The 19,051-nt window shown below is 44.5% G+C and overlaps 1 protein-coding gene and 1 pseudogene across 1 annotated transcript in view; one reads left to right on the top strand and one right to left on the bottom strand.

Moving 5' to 3' along the window:
- Positions 1-19,051, bottom strand: part of SLC49A4 (solute carrier family 49 member 4) — a 125,135-nt gene that overhangs the window by 101,869 nt on the left and 4,215 nt on the right. The window lies entirely within an intron of this gene.
- On the top strand, positions 16,416-16,544 carry LOC123343462 (annotated as a pseudogene).

Here is a 19,051-nt window from a genome sequence, read left to right as displayed (position 1 = left end):
CTCCCATTGGTAGTGGTTCCCTGTTCCCGGCCAATGGGAGCTGCGGGGGGCGGTGCCTGGAAGGAGGCACTGCAGGAGCCCTCTGCCTCCTTCCCCCTCCCTGCCCGGCCCGAAGGGACATGCTGCCAGCTGCTTCCGAGAGCGACACGGGGCTCACAACACCACAGGGGCCAATCCCACAGGTAGGCAGAGGGGCGGGCGGCTTGGCTGGCCACACGCAGGAGCCCCGCAGCCTGAGGGCCACGTGTTTGAGACCCCTGGTCCAGGTTGACAGATTCACACTAGCTCTGCTTAAGCTAGTGCACTAAAAATAGCAATGTGGATGTTGTGGATGGGAAGCCGATCAGACTAGCTGACTAAGACTATGCTACCCCCTCGGTCAGAGCTTTTGAGGTTAGCCAAAGCCACCACCCATGCTGCAATGTCCACATTTTTAGCACACTAGCTTAAGCAGAACTAGTGCGAGTCTGTTTACCTAGGCTGAGAGGCATGCTCCCAGCCACACTGTAGACATACACTTCGAGGCAAATGTTGTCTTTCACCATGGGCTTGTCTTCACTGCATTTTAAGCTCAAGCTATCACTCAAGTTTTGCTCCTAAGACTCCTGTCCACACACAAAAAAAATCTAGCTTATATGATGCTTTAAAGTCGGGCTAACTGGTCCATCGGCCAAAGGGAATGGGGTGAGGTATCTGAAGTACAAATGTTGCTCATATTTGAGCTAGTAACATAGCAGGGATGCAGTAACTCATCAGCTGCTAATCAAACAGAGACAACGCCACATTGCCACAACTGTGCTGACATAACCCCATAGTGTGGGCACAGAAAAAACACTTCTGTCAGTTTAGACTGTTGGTGTATGAATACCACCTCAATGAATGACGGTAGCTACATTGACGGAAGCATTCTTATGGCAATATAGCTGCATCTACACTGAGAGTTAGGTCACCACAGCTTCATCAGTCAGGAGCAGAATGGATAAAAATCAATGATTTTTTAAAAACAATTTTAAAAATCAGATTTTTTAGATAAAATGCTTTTTGAGGAAAAAGATATCTAAAGATAGTTTTAATTAAGATACATTATAGCTCAAAGATATCTCATCATGGAATAGGGATTGTAAATTCTAATTCTATAGTATAAGACAATATATTCATGTAATGTTTAAGAAAAGTTTTGTAAATGAGTTCCAATAGTTCATGGATTAGGGACCCAATTTTACGGGATTCCAGGAGCTTCTGTATAGATTATTTAGGTTAATCTTTCTATATACCCAATGGGACTCAGTGCTCAGTCTAGAAGATACCATCAGCGATGCTTAGTTTTGCAGATCTCAAACTGTGGATTTGTGTCTCCAGAGAGAACATGCTTGTTAACAGCAAAAATGTTTTAAATTAATTAAATAAATAAATAATATACAGAGGTGAGAAATAACAGACCTCAACCCTACTGTCCCTCTGCAAATTTGTGTACACATAGTTAATCCCTTCTCTCTCTCTAAAAGTGCAAAGTTTCAAAAAGTTCAATGAATAGAAGATTGTTGGGGGCAGAATAGATCTGCACAAGTAGGTGTCTGAAATTTTAAGATTCACACCCCTTTTGCTGAGGGACAAGAGAAGTACCTGACTGTCTCCCCACCCACTCACTCCAAGGGCTTCTGACTGCTGTGAGAGGAGAGAAGTTTCCACTATTATACCTCTGCACAAAAGCCCTCTAACTGTGGCGAGTGCCTCTCTTGATCCCACCTGACACAGGAAAAAATGCTCTGTTACCTTAAGTTCGCTTCCCACATTACAGAACATGGTTGGTGAAGATTCTGCATTTGGAGAAATATAGCTGCTTCCATCCCGCCTTATAAGGGAGAGGAGTTAGAAGCAGCGCTGGCTCAACGACTGGCAAAGACACAATCTCCTGGTGGTGCTTTCAGTGCAGACACTGAACAGAAAAGCAAGTATGAAAATTCTCTCTCTGCTTCTCCCTCCTGGGGAGTGAGGAAGATAGGACCGCTAGAGTCCAGTCAATGAAAAGACCACGTAAATCCTGTGATTTTTAGGAAAAGTTACTGTAGCAAGCTTTCAACCTTGGCATTTGGTTTACAACTTCAATTTTATCTTTGCAATAAGATGGGCTAGGACAGGGGTCTCAAAATCAGATGACCTTGAGGGCCGCATGGGGACTAGTGCATTGGCCTGAGGGCCGCATCACTGACACCCCCCTTCGCTGCCCCCGGCCCCACCCCCACTCCACCCCTTCCATGAGGCCCTGCCCCTGCCCCGCCTCTTCTCACCCCTTCCCTGCCCCCATTCCAACCCCTTCCCAGAAGTCCTCACCCCAACTCTGCCCCCTCCCTGCCCCCAGGGGGTGTAGGAGGGGGCTCAGGGCAGGGAGTTGAGGTGCAGGAGGTGTGCAGGGTACGGGTGGGAATTGGGGTGTGGGGTGCAGGAGGGGTGAGGGGTGCGGTGGGGGCTCAGGGCAGGGAGTGCAGGAGCTGTGCAGGGTGCAGCAGGGGGCTCAGGGCAGGGAGTTGGGGTGCGGGAGGGGTGTGGGATGTGGCAGGGGGCTCCGGGCAGGAGGTTGGGGTGCAGAAGGGGTGCGAGGTACGGGCTCCGGCCCAGCGCCGCTTACCTAGAGCGGATCCGGGGTGGCAGCGCTGTGCCCTGCGGCCAGGGCAGGCTCCCTGCCTGCCTGCCCTGTCCCCGCTCTGCTCCAGGAAGCAGCCGGAGTCCCGGGGAGGGGGGAACGGCACCATGTGCTGCTCTTGCTGCTCCTCTAGGTACCGCAGTTCCCGGCCAATGGGAGCTGCAAGAGCATGGAGCCCTCTACTTGCCTCCCACCCCCCTGCCCAGGGCTGCAGGGACATACAGTAGTTCAGCTGCTTCAGGGAGCAGCACGGGGCTCGCGGTGGGGGTAGGCGGGGGGGGGGGGTACAGGGAGCTTGGCGGGCCGCACGGAAGAACCCCATGGGCCACATATTTGAGACCCCTGGGCTAGGAATTGTTATGTAAATGATTCAGATTAGAAGTGACCTGAAGGATTAACCATTAAGGTTCATAGGCTCTGCTAAGGCCAGATAAGTCTTCAAAGATTCAAAAATGTTCATGGCTAATAAAACAAAAATTAACCCTATCTTCCCAAAATATTCCAAGGGGCTAGTTGTTGTTGAAGGCAATTCAATAAAACAGATGTGGAGTTTCTAGGCCCAGCTGCATTTGAACTATAATATTCCAGAAAAAAACACCAGAAGACTTCACAAAAGCAGAAGACCTCTTACTTTCAAAACTCTCATCCCTCTGTGATGTTGAGTCAGATTAACCTCAAACTTCGCAAAGGGGAAAAAAAAGTCCTTCTCTGGCTTACAGCACATACTTTAGAATGCTTAATTTGCAGATTTTTGAGGAAGTTGGAAGATTGGTCAAAAGCCAGTATAATGGAACGTTAGTTACAAGTTAACTATGGAGTCACAGCCACAGCATGCATATAAAAAGCACTAAATAAAGAACACAGTGTGACAAAGTGAGAGCTTAAAAAGTTAACAGCCTCTTCCCATCTAGACATTCTGAAATAAGACACTCAGAGTAGAAAGGGGAAGGAAGGAATAAAAGATGAAGTAAGCTGCCATTTCTTCATGTTCATGTGCAAAAATAAATCTGTAAAGAAACAGTTACTGAAAATACAAGGATTAATAGTTCAGCATTAACATGTACGTGCTCAGCACTTAACCATAAAACACCTATCAATAATACTGCTTCTAATTATAATAGAGCCGTTGCGACACTACGGTTAAGGTTGTGTTGTTTTGCACTTTAAGGGGGAATTTAGCCTGTTCAATAGGAAACAAGTACGTAGCCCAAATTTTCCAATCACTGAGTAAAGCTTGAAATTGTGGAGAGGTTTCAAGAAAACCAGTTAGTTTCCAAATTTTCATCAATTAACAATTACTCCCACCAAAAAAAAAAAAAGAAGCCACTTTGACCCTCAATTTGGGGACCTCTCTAGCTTAATAGTTACAAACTATAGAAAGGCAAAATAAAATGACCTAATTTGGTAGGTTCTCTGGAGTTACATAATTATTTTGTTAATTATTTGTTAATTCATAGAAAGAAAAAATTAACATTCTTCTTGAAAATGGGGTCCTATGGCAGCAACTACTATGCTGAGGTGTGGATGTCTTTTTGAACAGTTCAGGAGAGGAATGTATGCTTTCAGTAATGTTCTCTGCACCCCAAATCAATGGCATAGGGAATGGATGTTTGTTAGGCATGGGGCTTTGTACTGTTTGATAAATCTTAGCTGAAGAAGCTGCTAGTTCATTGCTACTGAACAGTTTAATGAAGAGTAGGAACTCTGACAAAGCAATAGCTCATTTCACAAAGTAGCATCATCACAGAGTTCTTTGACAGAGGTCCAGTTCTTCATAAGAGTTTTGCTACACTGAAGATTCAGCTAAAATCATAGGAAATATGCAAAGAAACGCTGCATTCTGCATTAGTTACAGTTATGCTATACATAGCAAACACAAAACCTAAAAGACAAGGAAATGAAAGCATAAAGCTTATCCCTTAATTAGTAGCACAACTACCATACACAACAGAGAACATCCCAAAATCTTAATTCTGCCCCAGTAAGAATGCCAGCCTTTCACCACCACCTAACCCAAGTTTGAGTGTGTAATTTTTTGCTAATATGCAGAAGGGATGGTATAAGTGTGTGTAGCAAGACCATGGATGACATGATGGTGTTTATGTGCTGACCCAAAATTAATCGTAAGGTTTTAAGAACATCTACTCTACCCAGCTTAAATTCTTGTTTTTTTCCCCTCACTACATACAATTTTCAATCATTCTAATTTATTTCAAAATCCCTCACTGGAATACCTTAATGGGAACATATCAAAAGGATAATTCAACCAAGGTTCTGCAGTCATCTTGATTGTGTACATCCCCATGCCACTAGTATTAGTTCAACCCAGTTCATTAAAAAAAGTGTGCAACTCTTGAATTAGTACTGTTACTGGCTCTTGTGTTTTTCACCCTCCATTAAGCAATATAACCAAATATTTGATCCCTTTTGGTAATCATCATAAGTTCCATTCTGACAGCCAAGTATTTGGGCAGTAGAGGACAAAGGAAGTAGTTTAATTTTTTTTACTAATTTATTTTTCAACTGAGAAGTCTTGAGAAACAATTTTTACTTATTAATTCTATCAGATGTCTAGTGCATGTACTTTGATTAGTTAGTATTAATAAGCTGTCATCCACACAGAAAAATGTATATTAAACTCCCTCAAAAAAGTCTTGTTTCCTGGATGCTTTGGCAATTATAAAGCAAATGTAAACAGGAGTGGTAGAAGTCAATAGTCTGTTTGTGCCTGTCTAGCATTAAAGAGCTGAATGCAATTCCATCACTTAATTCCAATGCATTAGGTTTTGCGCATAGCCAATATATGCACTTTGATAATGCCAGGACAAAGCGGCACACTTTATATATTTGTAATAAGTAATCCTATTCCACCCTGTTGAATGCTTTCCCTGTCTAGACACATGGAGAAGAGAAGGAGAACTGAGTTGCATTCACTTTATATTCAGTATGCCAATGCTCAGTCACCTACTTAAAAGTGGCAATTCTTCAACAAAAAAAACTTCAAAAACAGACTTCAGCGAGAAACTGCAGAAGTGGAATTAATTTGCAAACTGGACACCATCAAATTAGGCCTGAATAAAGACTCGGAGTGGCTGGGTCACTACAAAAAGTAATTTTCCCTCTGCTGATACTCACACCTTCTTGTCAACTGTTGGAAATGGGCGACATCCACCTTGATTGCACTGGCCTCCTTAGCACTACAAAAGAAATTTTCTCTCTTGATATTCACACCTTCTTGTCAAATGTTGAGAATAGGCCACTTCCATCTTAACTGAATTGACCTCGTTAGTACTCACTGCCCCTCCCCCTTGGTAAGGCAACTCCCATCGTTTCATGTGCTGTAATATTTACATTGCTTACTGTATTTTTCACTCCATGCATCTGATGAAGTGGGTTTTAGCCCACAAAAGCTTATGCCCAAAGCTTTGTTAGTCTCTAAGGTGCCACAAGGACTCCTCATTGTTGTCACTTACTAAGTTTCTGTACTTTATTTCTCTCATATGACATATCCAATTTTGTTGGGACCTTTCTCTCTTTAGTGATAAAATGTTAGTGTAGATCTTAATTTTGGTGCTCAAAGATAGCAATTTCATTATTTGAGTCTGTGATCCTGCAAACACATGTGCACGGGCTTAACAGGATTTTCAAGACTACTCAGAACATAAAGTTAAGCATATGCATATATCTTTGTTGGCTCAAGACTAAATGAGGAACTAATGTGCCCTTTACCTTATCCTTTGAAAATACAGATTTTTATACTGGAGCCTTCTGATCACAATGAGTCTGACAGCTTGGTTTTACAAAGCTATCTTTCTCCAGAGGGATTTACCTATATTTAATTGCTTCTCTCATCTCTTCACGTGAAAAGGATCCCTCAATGTCATCTCTTTCAAGATTTGTTAATTTAGTTAAATTAATCCCTTTCATAAAACTTATTATGTTCAGATTAGTGTCACCTTTTAAGACATTAAAAGGTTTATATTATTCATAAAATTCAGTTGCTTATTTCCACAGGAAGAGTGTGAATGCCCTGTTGTGCAATTAAACTAGAAACATTTCTTCATGTTTCTTTTGCCTTTTTTGACTGAACTGGATCAATTTACTTGCCCTTTCACCAAATTCATACTGCTTTTGCTTTGAAAAGACAGCTTTTGGTTTAAAAAAAAAGTACTAAATTCAAGTTTAGCCTTTATTAAATCCTCCAGAGCCTGTTGCTGCTCCTGTTAAAATCAATAGGAGCTTTGCCACTGACTTTAATGACAGCAGGATCAGGATCTTAATGTACTATCAGAGGATATTTCAATTGAGTGCTGTAATGTTGCATTTGACTCTTGCTACTCTCTCCCCGCCCCCCAAACACCCTTATTTTCAAAGCTCTGTGCTTTAGTGTCAATATTTCTTTAAGGTATACCTGTGACAAGAGACCTCTTTGCAAAGGGTCCCTGAACCTTTTAAACAGCTCTTACCTCAGACCAGAAAAACTCGTTATACCACAGGGATATCATGTGAGGTGTCCACAGTTGGTAACTTCTCAAGATTCAATCAATGTGAGATGTTTGTACAGGTAATATTTAAAAAACAATATATTTATACTGAAAATATGCTTTATGGATGTATTTTAGAAATTAATCCCCAGGACTTGATGTGCCTCAAAGATGACCCATTCAAGTAAGAGGGAGTTGTTCCTGCTCCCTAATTAGCTGGCGAGGTAATGCAAGACTCCATTGACTAGCCTTGCTCCCTCCACAAACTATCAAAGGAAAACTATCAGAGGCACCACCAATCAAAACCTGTCAGAGGTGAAAAAGAAAAATTACAATGGACAAAACTTTGCTCTGGCTATGAACAGAAATAGAAGGCTGTTTTCAGTATTTAGTAATTCAATAAGGACAAATGCAAAGTACTCCACTTAAGAAGGAACCATCAGTTGCACACATACAAAATTGGAAATGACTACGTAGGAAGGAGTACTGCGGAAAGGGATCTGGGGGTCACAGTGGCCGACAAATTAAATATGAGTCAACAGTGTAACACTGTTGCAAAAAAATCAAACATCATTCTGGGATGAATTAGCAGGAGTGTTTTAAGCAAGACACGAGAAGTAATTCTTTCGCTCTACTCTGTGCTGATTAGGCCTCAACTGGAGTATTGTGTCCAGTTCTGGGCGCCACATTTCAGGAAAGATATGGACAAATCGGAGAAAGTCCAGAGAAGAGCAACAAAAATGATTAGAGGTCTAGAAAACATGACTTATGAGGGAAGATTGAAAGAACTGGGTTTGTTTAGTGAGGAAAAGCGAAGATTGAGAGGAGACATGATAACAGTTTTCAAGTACATAAAAGGTTGTTACAAACAGGAGGGAGAAAAATTGTTCTTCTTAATTTGAGGATAGGACAAAAAGCAATGGGCTTAAATTGCAGTAAGGGAGATTTAGATTGGATATTAGGAAAAACTTCCTGTCAGGGTGGTTAAGCACTGGAATAAATTGCCTAGTGAGGTTGTGGAATCTCCGTCATTGGAGATTTTTAAGAGCAGCTAAGACAAACAGCTGTCAGGGATGGTCTAGATAATACTTAGTCCTGCCATGAGTGTAGGAGACTGGACAAGATGACCTCTCAGGGTCCCTTCCACTCCTATGATTCTATGATTACACAGAGAAGGGAGAAGCACTCTAGATCCATTCACTGAGGAAACCCCTTGGGAAGCAAGGCTGCTTTCATGAACTTTTGGGTCCTGATTTCTTGTGAAACCAGGCAGCTTGACAAAAGACTGAACTTTTGGAGGCAAAAACATATTTTATATAGGAAAGGTAACTATAAGTGTAGACTCAGATTTGTGTTTTATGATTTGGTTTATCTACTTGTTTCCATCACTTTCTCTCATTTCATATATCTAGTTAAATCTTTATTCTCTCTTATAATAAAACAAAAGGAGGTTTATTTAAGTGCACACAAGTGCTGTATGGTTTACAATAGCAGTGGTTTAAAGTAAAACTGATAAACTGGGGTGCACTGCAATTTTGGGTGCAGAGGATCTGGAGTTCATGAATAGCCAATGTCATGGGCTGGATATTACAAGGAAACAATTCAAAGGGATTCAGAGATTGGGATGCACCTACTGTTAACCTGCAACATGAAGAAAAGGTGGCATAAGCCCAGAGGAGAGTGCTTGATGGCTGCAGGTGTAAGGAAGTTGATATCCAACTACTACAAGACAGACTCCTTTTCACTAAATGGGGGTCGGGGGGGGAGATAACAAGGTGACTTACTGTCCCGGGTATCCTGAGAACTGCCACAACATCTTAGCATTGGCCTGCTAAACCCAGGGTTGAGAATTCAATCCTTGAGGGGGCCACTTAGGGATCTGGGGCAAAAATCTGTCTGGGGATTGATCCTGCTTTGAGCAGGGAGTTGGACTAGATGACCTCCTGAGGTTCCTTCCAACCCCGATATTCTATGATCTTACTGGACCTGACCAAAATCACAGTAACTGAAGAGACTGCTCCAATTATGTTTCATAAATTCTTCAATTTCCCTATTAACCATTACAAATTTTTTTGAAATGTATGAGTCTAGCCTCATCTTGGGTTTCTTCAGCTGGAGCTCACACTTGTACTTGACTTGTGAATGATCCAATAGGAGGCAATATAACAGTAGAACCTCAGAGTTACAGACACCTCAGGAATGGAGGTTGTTCGTAACTCTGAACAAGATGTTATGGGATGCTCCTCAGGGTGGATTGCTCGGAGCAGGAGCTCACAGCTTCACCTGTGAACTTCAGCATCTTCACCTCCTGCCTGTAAGTGGCTGCCCGGCGAGTGGGGGTGGGGACTGGCAACTGGTTCTAGCCCCCTGGCTGCAAGGGTGATGAGTGAGGGGCACTATGGCGTCAGTGACCATGCGGAGCAGGCTGTGGCCCTTTAAAAGTGAGCTGCTCCTCCAGAGCACAGCATGCAGGCAGGAGATTGGGCTCTGGCTCCAGCAGCTCACACTCCCGGCCAGGTTCCAGCAGGAGCTGGGGAAGTTTCTTTTCCTGGGCTTGGACTAAGCTTGCAAATTTGTCCCCTTCCTGGTCAAGGTGGAGGGGACACTGCACCTGTGGCTTACAGAAAAGCAGCACAGAGCCCAGCATTGCTCCTGCTCTGCTTGCTTGGGGGCTTACAGCTGCGCCTGTGAACTTGTGTCTTCACCTGCTACCTACACGTGGCTGCCCCCCACGTGGCAAGTAAGGGGTTGGGGTGGGGGACAGGCAGCCCAGATGTGCCTACTTTTAAGATGAAATACACGCACAATACAGTATTTGCTGGGGTTGGGGGTGGGGGGAGGGAGTTGGTCTCCACTGCTGAATGATTGCTTACTTCCAATTCCACATGGTGTCCGGTTGACTGGTCACTCCATAACTCTGGTGTTTGTATCTTTGAGGTTCTACTATGTTTCAAAACCACCAACCTCTTGCAGTAATGCAGCTGAGATAAGAAAAGATTGTTTTTGAGATCACGGCATAAAGGAGTAGAAGGTGTACTCCCTAGCCACAGCATGACAACTCCTCTAGGCTTCTAAGGCAGGGAGTTTACCTACTTCTGTGCTTGTATAACACCTGATGTTAACTAAGGAACGAGGCGCTGATGTTAACTGAAGTCTCTGAGGATTACAACAATATGAATATGAAAAAATTACAATAAAAGCCACCACCCTGTTGTGTGTGCCAGTGTGAAAAATGCCCCACTCTCTATTGATCTAAGCAAAGAGTGTTAAGATTTGTCCAAAATTGGGTCTGGCACTTTTGTCAAGTGTCAGTGATGTGCACCAATTAAACAATAATAAATATAATTGGAGTATTTGTATTACTGTATTACTTAGGATACTTAGTCATGGAGTAGCACCCCTTTATGCTAGGCAGCACTGTACAAACAGAGAACTGCTGTCTTTGGTTCTGTATTTGTGGCTTTCACTTCTTCTCTCTCCTCAAATTTTGGAACAATCTTTCACTTCTTGTCTGTCGTGCGTGCTCTATATTTTCTTTCAAAACTCTCCAAAAATATCATTCCATAAACCCTTCCTCAGTGCAGGTCCAAAGTAAAGAGGGGACAATGTGAATTGAAGTAATTAGCCCCGAAGTTGCTCTAAGCCAGTGGTTCTCAAACTAGGGCCAATGGGGACTGCAGGAAGGGCAGCCAGCACGTCCCTTGGCCCGCGCTGCTTCCTGCAGCCCCCATTGGCCTGGAGCGGCGAACCGCGGGCAGTGGGAGCCGCGACTGGCTGAACCTGCTGACGCAGCAGGTAAATAAACCGGCCCGGCCCCTCTAGTCAGGGGCTTTCCCTGAACAAGCAGCAGCCCTAGTTTGAGAACCACTGCTTTAAGCTACATGGACCCCCCTAGCAACTTAGATCAGAGTTTTTCAGTTTTTGGGGTGCATACTGATCACATCTGATAATTTCAAATATTAAAGCCACTGTGCAAAATTCAATTTGTACACCATAAGTAATTTATTTTAACTAGGTGACAGTTTTTTCCCCATTGTCCTCGTAGAATTAAAGGACAGTCAAGTAAATATTATGCTTACATGTTAAAATTTCATGACAATTTTGCAAGGCTGCATTAAAGAATTAAGCCTCACAACAGAATGGTGACGTTGGTAGGAATTATCGTATGTCTTTCCTAAATCAGGAAACTGAGACACAGGGAAGTTAAGTGAGTTGCAAAACAACAACGAAGCCAAGAGCTTAATATTCAGAAAAGGAATGGTCATTTATGTGACTAACAAGAAAATCAACAGTTACATTAGATAGGCCGATCTTGGAAGCTACATTTTTAAATTAATTTGCTTATCTAAATTTCTCTTCCCACTCAAGAGAATAAACTGTCTGAACAATCCACATAACCGTTCATAATTTAAAAACAGGTAAGAAAGAAATAGATGCAATTAAATATCTGACATGAAACTGTCAAAATTCTTCTGACTGTTAAATGTATTACAAGATGGAGAATGCCAAGACCATACTCAGAAATGACAATTTAATAATATTCAAGTTATTTTCAATTAGTTTAATTTTGCGTTACTTAATGCAAAGTAGAACATTTATTTGACCATTTACTTCCATTTTGTGTGCATGCATACACACCCACATTTACAGAGAGAAAGAGTGCATTGTAGACTGTCAATACATATTATTTATAGGACTTGTATTGTCATTACTCTGAGTTTATAAAAAGGCTGAGAGTTTACAATTCCAAACAAGCCTGATGGTACACAGTACTGATGGTACACAACATTTAAGTGCCATGTTACAATCTTTAGCCAATTTATACCATTCAAACAATAAGAGCCTGATCCAATACTCACAGAAGTCAGTGGGAATATTCTCATTTACTTTGATGAATGATGGCTCAGGTCCGATGAGAACTGAAGAAAACTCTCTTAACATTTGTATCATTTCTACTATCTGACTGAAGAAAGATGTATTTGTGAAAATCAAACCCTCATTCCTCTCAAATAAACTCCTACAACTGTACCTTTAGAAGAATAAGTGTGTGGTCAAATTACATTAGGTCAGGAAAACCTCACTCTCAATACAGAAGAAAAATTTTCAACCATAAAAGTATCCCTTGACTCACTCTTTTACTTGTTTGTCAAGACCATATAATATTTTAGGGTTTATTTTCCTGAAAACTAGTACACCTCTACCGCGATATAACGCTGTCCTCGGGAGCAAAAAAATCTTACCGTGTTATAGGTGAAACCGCATTATATCGAACTTGCTCTGATCCACCGGAGCACGCAGCCCCACCCCCCCGGAGCACTGCTTTACCGCATTATATCCGAATTCGTGTTATATCAGGTTCCGTTATATCGGGGTAGAGGTGTAATAACTAGAAGATATTACATACTATATTTTCTTAACCATGAGCTGACAACAAAAGCATTACATTTCACTTACTTAACACAAATATGCTGCACAACAAACAAAACTTATCTGTCAGCTCACATGCCCCAAGAGACTGCCAACTGCATATAGTTCTGCTATGACACTGCACACCCAACTCCCACCCCTTCCCACCCCCAAATCACATACATTAGGGATGAAAGGACCCTAGTGGAGCATGACATTAACTCATGTTGGACCAACATCATCCCACTCTTTGTGGGACTGGGAGATTTTTTCCAGGCAATGTGAGAATCTCCATGAGTTGTCCCTTGTGGAATTTTCCACACTGTCCTATCAGGGGGCAGGGTTTACCACAAACACCATTAGGAAAAAGGCTGTGGGACCTGCCCTCAAACCTAGGAAATCCCTGGGTATCTGCAGGAGGTTAGGCCCCGTACTCCTACACTGGCTCTTACGCTATCAGACAATCTGGCTCCATAGGAGCCATGTCATAAGACAGAGGTTCTCAAACTGTGGCTCAGGACCCCTAAACTGAAACCTGAGCCCCACTGCCCAGGACAGAAGCCAAAGCCTGAGGACTTCAGCCCTGGGCAGGAGGACTCAGGTTACAGGCCCCCTGCCTGGGGCTGAAGCCCTGAGCTTCAGCTTTGGCCGCCCCCGCCCGGAGCGGTGGGGCTTGGGCGGGCTCAGGTTTCAGTCCCCCCCCCCTCCTGGGGTCATGAAGTAATTTTTGTTGTCAGAAGGGGGTCACGGTGCAATGAAGTTTGAGAACCCCTGCCATAAGCCCATCCCTGGCTGCAGCTGCTCCCTAACTCTTTGGGAAGCCAAACAGACCAGACAGCACAGCCTATATGCTGGGGATTCTCTGTGAACCCAAATATGGCATGATACACATCACCTGCAGCCTGTCCACTCCTCACACCCCCAGCTCACCCAGCCTCCAATCCCATCACCTATGTGAACTCTGACTAGAGCTCTCCACAGGATCCAGGAGACTGGGGAGGTGACAAAGGGAGAGAATAACAATGGCATAGGCGTGGCTGAACCCTATTTCTATGACAAAGCATGAGAAGGGTAGTTAAACTCTGGAATAGGCTTCCAAGGGAAGTTGTAGAATCTACATCATTGAAGGATTTTAAGAACTGAATGGACACATACCAGCAGGGCCGTCCCTAGGGGGCTGGGAGGGTCCGGGGTGGAAGTTACAAATCTGTCACTTCTGGGACTGACCAAGCCAGCCAATCGCACCAGCCCACGGGACCCCCCCAAAGCACAGGGTCCAGAGCAGTGGCCCCGATTTGCCATACCCTACGGATAGCTCTGTATACTAGTCAGGGTGGTCTAGGTTTAGTTGGTCCTGCCTCAGCACAAGAAGCTGGACTAAATGACCTCTCGAGGTCCCTTACATTTTTATGATCTGTGCGTGAAGTATCCCTTCCAAATGCAGATGTTGGTAGAAGGGAAACAACATGGCCAAGGGTCAGCTAAGTGATGTTTATTTTAGTCTGATATGATTTACTAAAAATAAACACCACTTACCTAACTCTTTTAGGGTTGACTCCATAGTCCAGGGTTGACAGCTGTAATATCGTAAAATGAGTGTGTCTGGGGCACCAGAGTACTCCAGCATGATTTTAGAAATCCTTAGAAAAGATAAAGTGTGCTGTTGTCTATATGCAGAGTATCCTTTTCAGCCTAGTTAGTGTGCTGAGTAAGTATTTTTCATTTCCAGGTTACTTTTACAAGAAAAAAACAAAACCAGTAAGAACAGGCAAATGTTTATAAGCAGCAGTATAACAAGACATGCATGTAATACAGACAAAACAGGTTTGGTAGGGGAACAGGTTTAAGTTCCAAGCTTTTAAACTATTCACAACAGTAATAAAAAAAAAATGACAAACAGCTTTCATGTCAAAGAATCTGAACCATCATAAAACAAATTCAGACTGAATAGATCATGACCAGCTAAACAACTAATGACAAACCATAATCTGGCTTCAGAGAGGTGCATAAATATTTAAGGCAGAATATGGCCCAGTAATAATATTGAACTGGAACGTTTTTTCTTCTCTCACAATTTGTGATACGTAACAATTAAAATAGCAAATTTTAGCTGCTGGCATTTGACAAATACAGTTTTCAAGGTATCTTTCTGTGCCGAAGATAGCCAGTAATGGTGAATATACCATAAGAATAAATGGTGTAATTTCAGCATGTCTGTACAGTACAGCAAATTCAGTGTAATTACAAACATGTTTGTATTCCTAAGTAGAAAACAAAACACTGCTCTAAATGAAAATGCCTAGCCAAGAGAGCTTAAATCGCCAAAGGACCACGGCCACTGCTCTGACCAAGCTTATGTGTTCTGCTGCAGCAGTTCTCAACTGAGGGTCTGCAGTCCCCTGGTGGGTCATGAGCCAGTTTCAGGGGGTCCGCAAACCCTGGTGCCTTATGGGGCAGAAGCCCCGAGCCCATGGACAGAGATGGGGGTGTTGCCCCCCAACTGCAGTGCCGGAACAGGGCAGTTTCACACACCCCACCTCCTCACCCTCCACCGACCAGGTCAGAGGCAGGAAGCCTAAGCCGAGCAGTGCAGGGCGGCTGCTGCTCTGCCTGGTGTCATGGAGCAGGCAGCCATGGTGCTCCCACATCTCTTTCTCCTACTGCTGGTGCCCAGGGCTAAGGCTACTCATCAGCTCCCAAATCACTTTGACTGCTCGGGCAGCCAGTACGAGCGGCATGGGTGGGCGGACCTGGCTCCAGGGCCAGCAGAGCCCTCAGGGAGCAGTGATCACAACCCTTCAGCGCACAGCCCCTAGCTATCCCGTCTGCAGGCTGAGCAGCTTCCAACCATTGTGAGCTGAGCCCCTCCCTTCCCCCATCACACACACACTTTGAGTTTTCATTTTTGGTTGTGCCCCTCCTCCAACCCAGACAGGCTGAGTGGCCTGCTGAGATAAGACAGAGGTTGGCTGTGGTGCTCCCTCCCCATGCCCCGCTGTGCAGAGCTGGCCTGAACCCCACCATGTGCCTCTCCCCCAAAACAGAAGTCAAACTATGCCCAAGTTGCCTCTCCGGCTCCCGTCCAATGCCTAAAGCCCCAAGTCCCATTGGCCTGGGATGGCGAACTGCGGCCAGTGTGAGCCGCAATTGGCCGAAACTGTGGATGCTGCACGTAAACAAACCAGCCTGGCCCACCAGTGGCTTTCCCTGGTGGGCCTCATGCCAAAAGTTACTGATCCCTGCTACGTAGTATAGTATGCTCATGACTCGCACTACAATTTCAAGTACATCTCACAGCAGGGAGGGGCAGTCCTCTTAAGCCAGTTGTATGCATGAAACTAACTTCAAGTACTTATTCATTGTCCTGCCAGGAAAAGACAATGGTGGACCTTTAGAGTTAATGGGAAAATGTTGAAACTGAAAAGAAATCCCCAGTCTTGGAAAACTAATGAGGGCATGTCTACACTGGCAGAGTAGCACTAAAGGGAAACTGCTGTGGTGTGTTCACAATGACAACTGCCTGCACAACAGTGGGTTAACACTTCCGGCACTTGCAGCAGTATTCAAAGCAGTGTACTCTGGGAGGCTATCCCACAGAGCACCTCTTTCTCTTCTGCTGCTAAGAGTTACGGAAAGACTGAGGGGGTCATGGGGCATCCTGAGTCCTGTCCCAGTGCCCCATGATGCATTGCTTCGCATCCCAGCAATCCCTGTGCTTCCATATGCCTTTGGTGCCATCTTTCAACAGTTTTGTGTATTGCGCACCCTGCCTCTTCAGGCTACAGGAATGGATCCTGAACTGTTGACCAGTACGATGCTCGCGCTGACCAACATGTCACAAGTGGCAGTGGAGTAGTTATTCCTTAAACTACAAAGGCAAGAGCAGTGCAACGCAGTGGCAGTATCATAACCAATGAAGTTAATCTGAGGTGTGATTATTGCTAGTTGAAAACTTGATCTCGCCATGCGTTGTAGCTACGACATGAGATTGCTTGTGGCATTCATGGAGGTGCTGACCACATTCATGGGACTGTGTGATGAGCTCACCCCACCCCTGCGGTGCAAGGACACGAGAATGAGAGCTGCCCTGCCGTTGTAGAAGCGCATAGCGATTGCACTGTGGAAGCTGGCTACTCCAGACTGCTACTGATCAGTCGCTAACCAGTTTGGAGTGGGAAAGTCGACTGTTGGACTCGTGTTGACGGAAGTCTGCAGGGCCATTAATCGCATCCTGCTCCGAAAGACCGTGACTCTGGGCAACGTGCGTGACACTGTGGATAGCTTGGCACAAATGGGCTTCCCTAACTGCGGAGGGGTGATAGATGGCATACATATTCCAATTCTGACACCAGACTACCTAGCCACCGAGTACATTAATTGCAAGGGGTATTTCTCAATGGTTCTCCAGGCGCTTGTGGATCACCGTGAGCATTTCACTGACATTAATGCAGGCTGGTCTGGAAAGGTGCATGACACATGCATTTTTCGGAACACTAGCCTGTTCAGGAAGCTGCAATCAGGGACTTTCTTCCCGGACCAGAAGATCACCATAGGGGAAGTCAAAATGCCCATTGTGATCCTGGGAGATCCCGCCCACCCCTTAATGCCGTGGCTTATGAAGCCATACACGGGGCAACTTGACAGCAGCAAGGAGCGGTTCAACAAAAGGCTGAGCAAGTGCAGAGTAACTATTGAGTGTGCTTTTGGCCATTTAAAATCCTGCTGGAGCTGCCTCGATGGCAATCTGGAGCTGGCTGCGTGCAGTATGCTCCATAATATTTGTGAAGGGAAGGGTGAAATCTTCACTCAGAGCTGGACCGCAGAGGCTCAGCACCTGGAGACTTAGTTTGAACAGTCAGAGACACGGGCTACCAGAAGGGCGCAGCGTGGAGCCATAAGGATCAGGGATGCCTTGAGGCAGCAATTTGAAGCTGAAAGCCACTAATATTTGTTACTATGCTCAGGAGTGTAATGCAAGGTGATTGGTGCAGACGATGTAATATGTGGGTTTAAACATAATTGTATGTTGCTTTGCAGGGTTCTTTTTGCTTTCAGTTAATAGAATAAAGATTGCTTTCAAACCAACACAATTCTTTTATTAAGAAACAACAGAGAAGAGAGTAAAACCAAAAAAAAAAAACAGCAGTGAGGGGGACAGGGGAAGGGAAGGTCCCAGGAGGAAGAGGGGTTCTGGGACAGCTAAAGATTTGTGTAAGGCCTGGGATCATATCCAACCTTCTCCTACGGAGTACAATGCAGCAGGTACTGTGCTTCAGCAGGGCCAAACTGCAGAGGGATGGGTGTTGAGTGCAGTGGGTAGTGGGAGTCCGCAGTGCTGGACTGTGGAGGGGGAGGATTGGAAAGCCGCAGGGATAGACTAGAGCCAGGAGGTTGATAACAGTGTGTTGGCAGTGTCAGGGGGGAACCGTTTTGCGACAGCGGCTGAAGGGGAGGGCAGGCTCGGAGCTGCTCAGTTTGCAGAGCTAGTATCACCTAGAGTGTGTCTGCTTGGTGCTCCATAACCGTCAAGAGCCACTCTGTGGCTTCATTCCAGCATGCCGCGTTCTCCTTTTGGTCCCTCTTCTCGCTGTCCCGCTACTCCTTCCATTCCTGTTTCTCGGTGGCAGAGAGCATCATAACATCACGCAAAAAGTCCTCCTTAGTTCTTCTTGGACACTTTCTAATTCTGCACAGCTGTTCAGCCGCCGATAAATGCGTAGATTCTGCACACTACGTGGCTTGGCAGTGTGTACACCTCGAGAATTACAGCGCAGAAAGCTGCTTTATTGTGCAGAAACTTGCCAGTATAGATAGGGCCTAAGAGAAAGGAATTTCCCCCACCCTGAAAATCACCATAGTCTGAGAGAAAGAAAAACTGAAAACCCTTAAAGGAGAAGGGGTTTGAAGTGAAGGACATCCAGAAACTGAGGGCTAGCATCCAGGCACTGACAGCAGAGGATATGCTGGGAAACGGTTCAGAGGCAACAATATAGAAGTGTGAAGCCTGAAGTTGCATCTTTATGTTTATTTTCTGTGTAACTTGTATGTGTTTGATTTTCCTTACTATTTCATCTCTGAATCTATAATTATTCTATTAAATAATTTTATGTTTATCTCAAGCAGGTCTCTGGTGTGCACACTGCATGGAGTGTGTACCCCAAAGCATACTGATAACAGGGGCAGGTTTCACTCCTTCAGAGGTAACAAACCAGAAGGGAAAAGTTCAAATTCCTGGTAGTTAAGATTTCAAGATAGAAAGATTTGGGGAGACTCAGAACCAGAAGTGCTCTTGCGGTCACCCTGCAAGGCGTCACTAGGCTGACAAAAGCCAGGGTGAGATCTTTATACTTGTAGGCTGGCAACTGGTGTCAGAGCTTTGAGCCATTGCAGCATAGCATTAAAGCACCCGAAGTTACAAGGCAGGAGCTAACAGAACGCTTTACTGGTCTGGCTGATCCCCAAAACTTTACAGCCTAGAAGATCTGAGAGTTAATAACTGATCCCAGAGACGGAACATTGA

The sequence above is a fragment of the Mauremys mutica genome, chromosome 10, assembly GCF_020497125.1.
Source record: "Mauremys mutica isolate MM-2020 ecotype Southern chromosome 10, ASM2049712v1, whole genome shotgun sequence".
In the NCBI taxonomy this organism is placed as follows: domain Eukaryota; kingdom Metazoa; phylum Chordata; order Testudines; family Geoemydidae; genus Mauremys; species Mauremys mutica.
The sequence above is the reverse complement of the archived record's forward strand: the minus strand, read 5'-3'. Positions and strand labels throughout refer to the sequence as shown.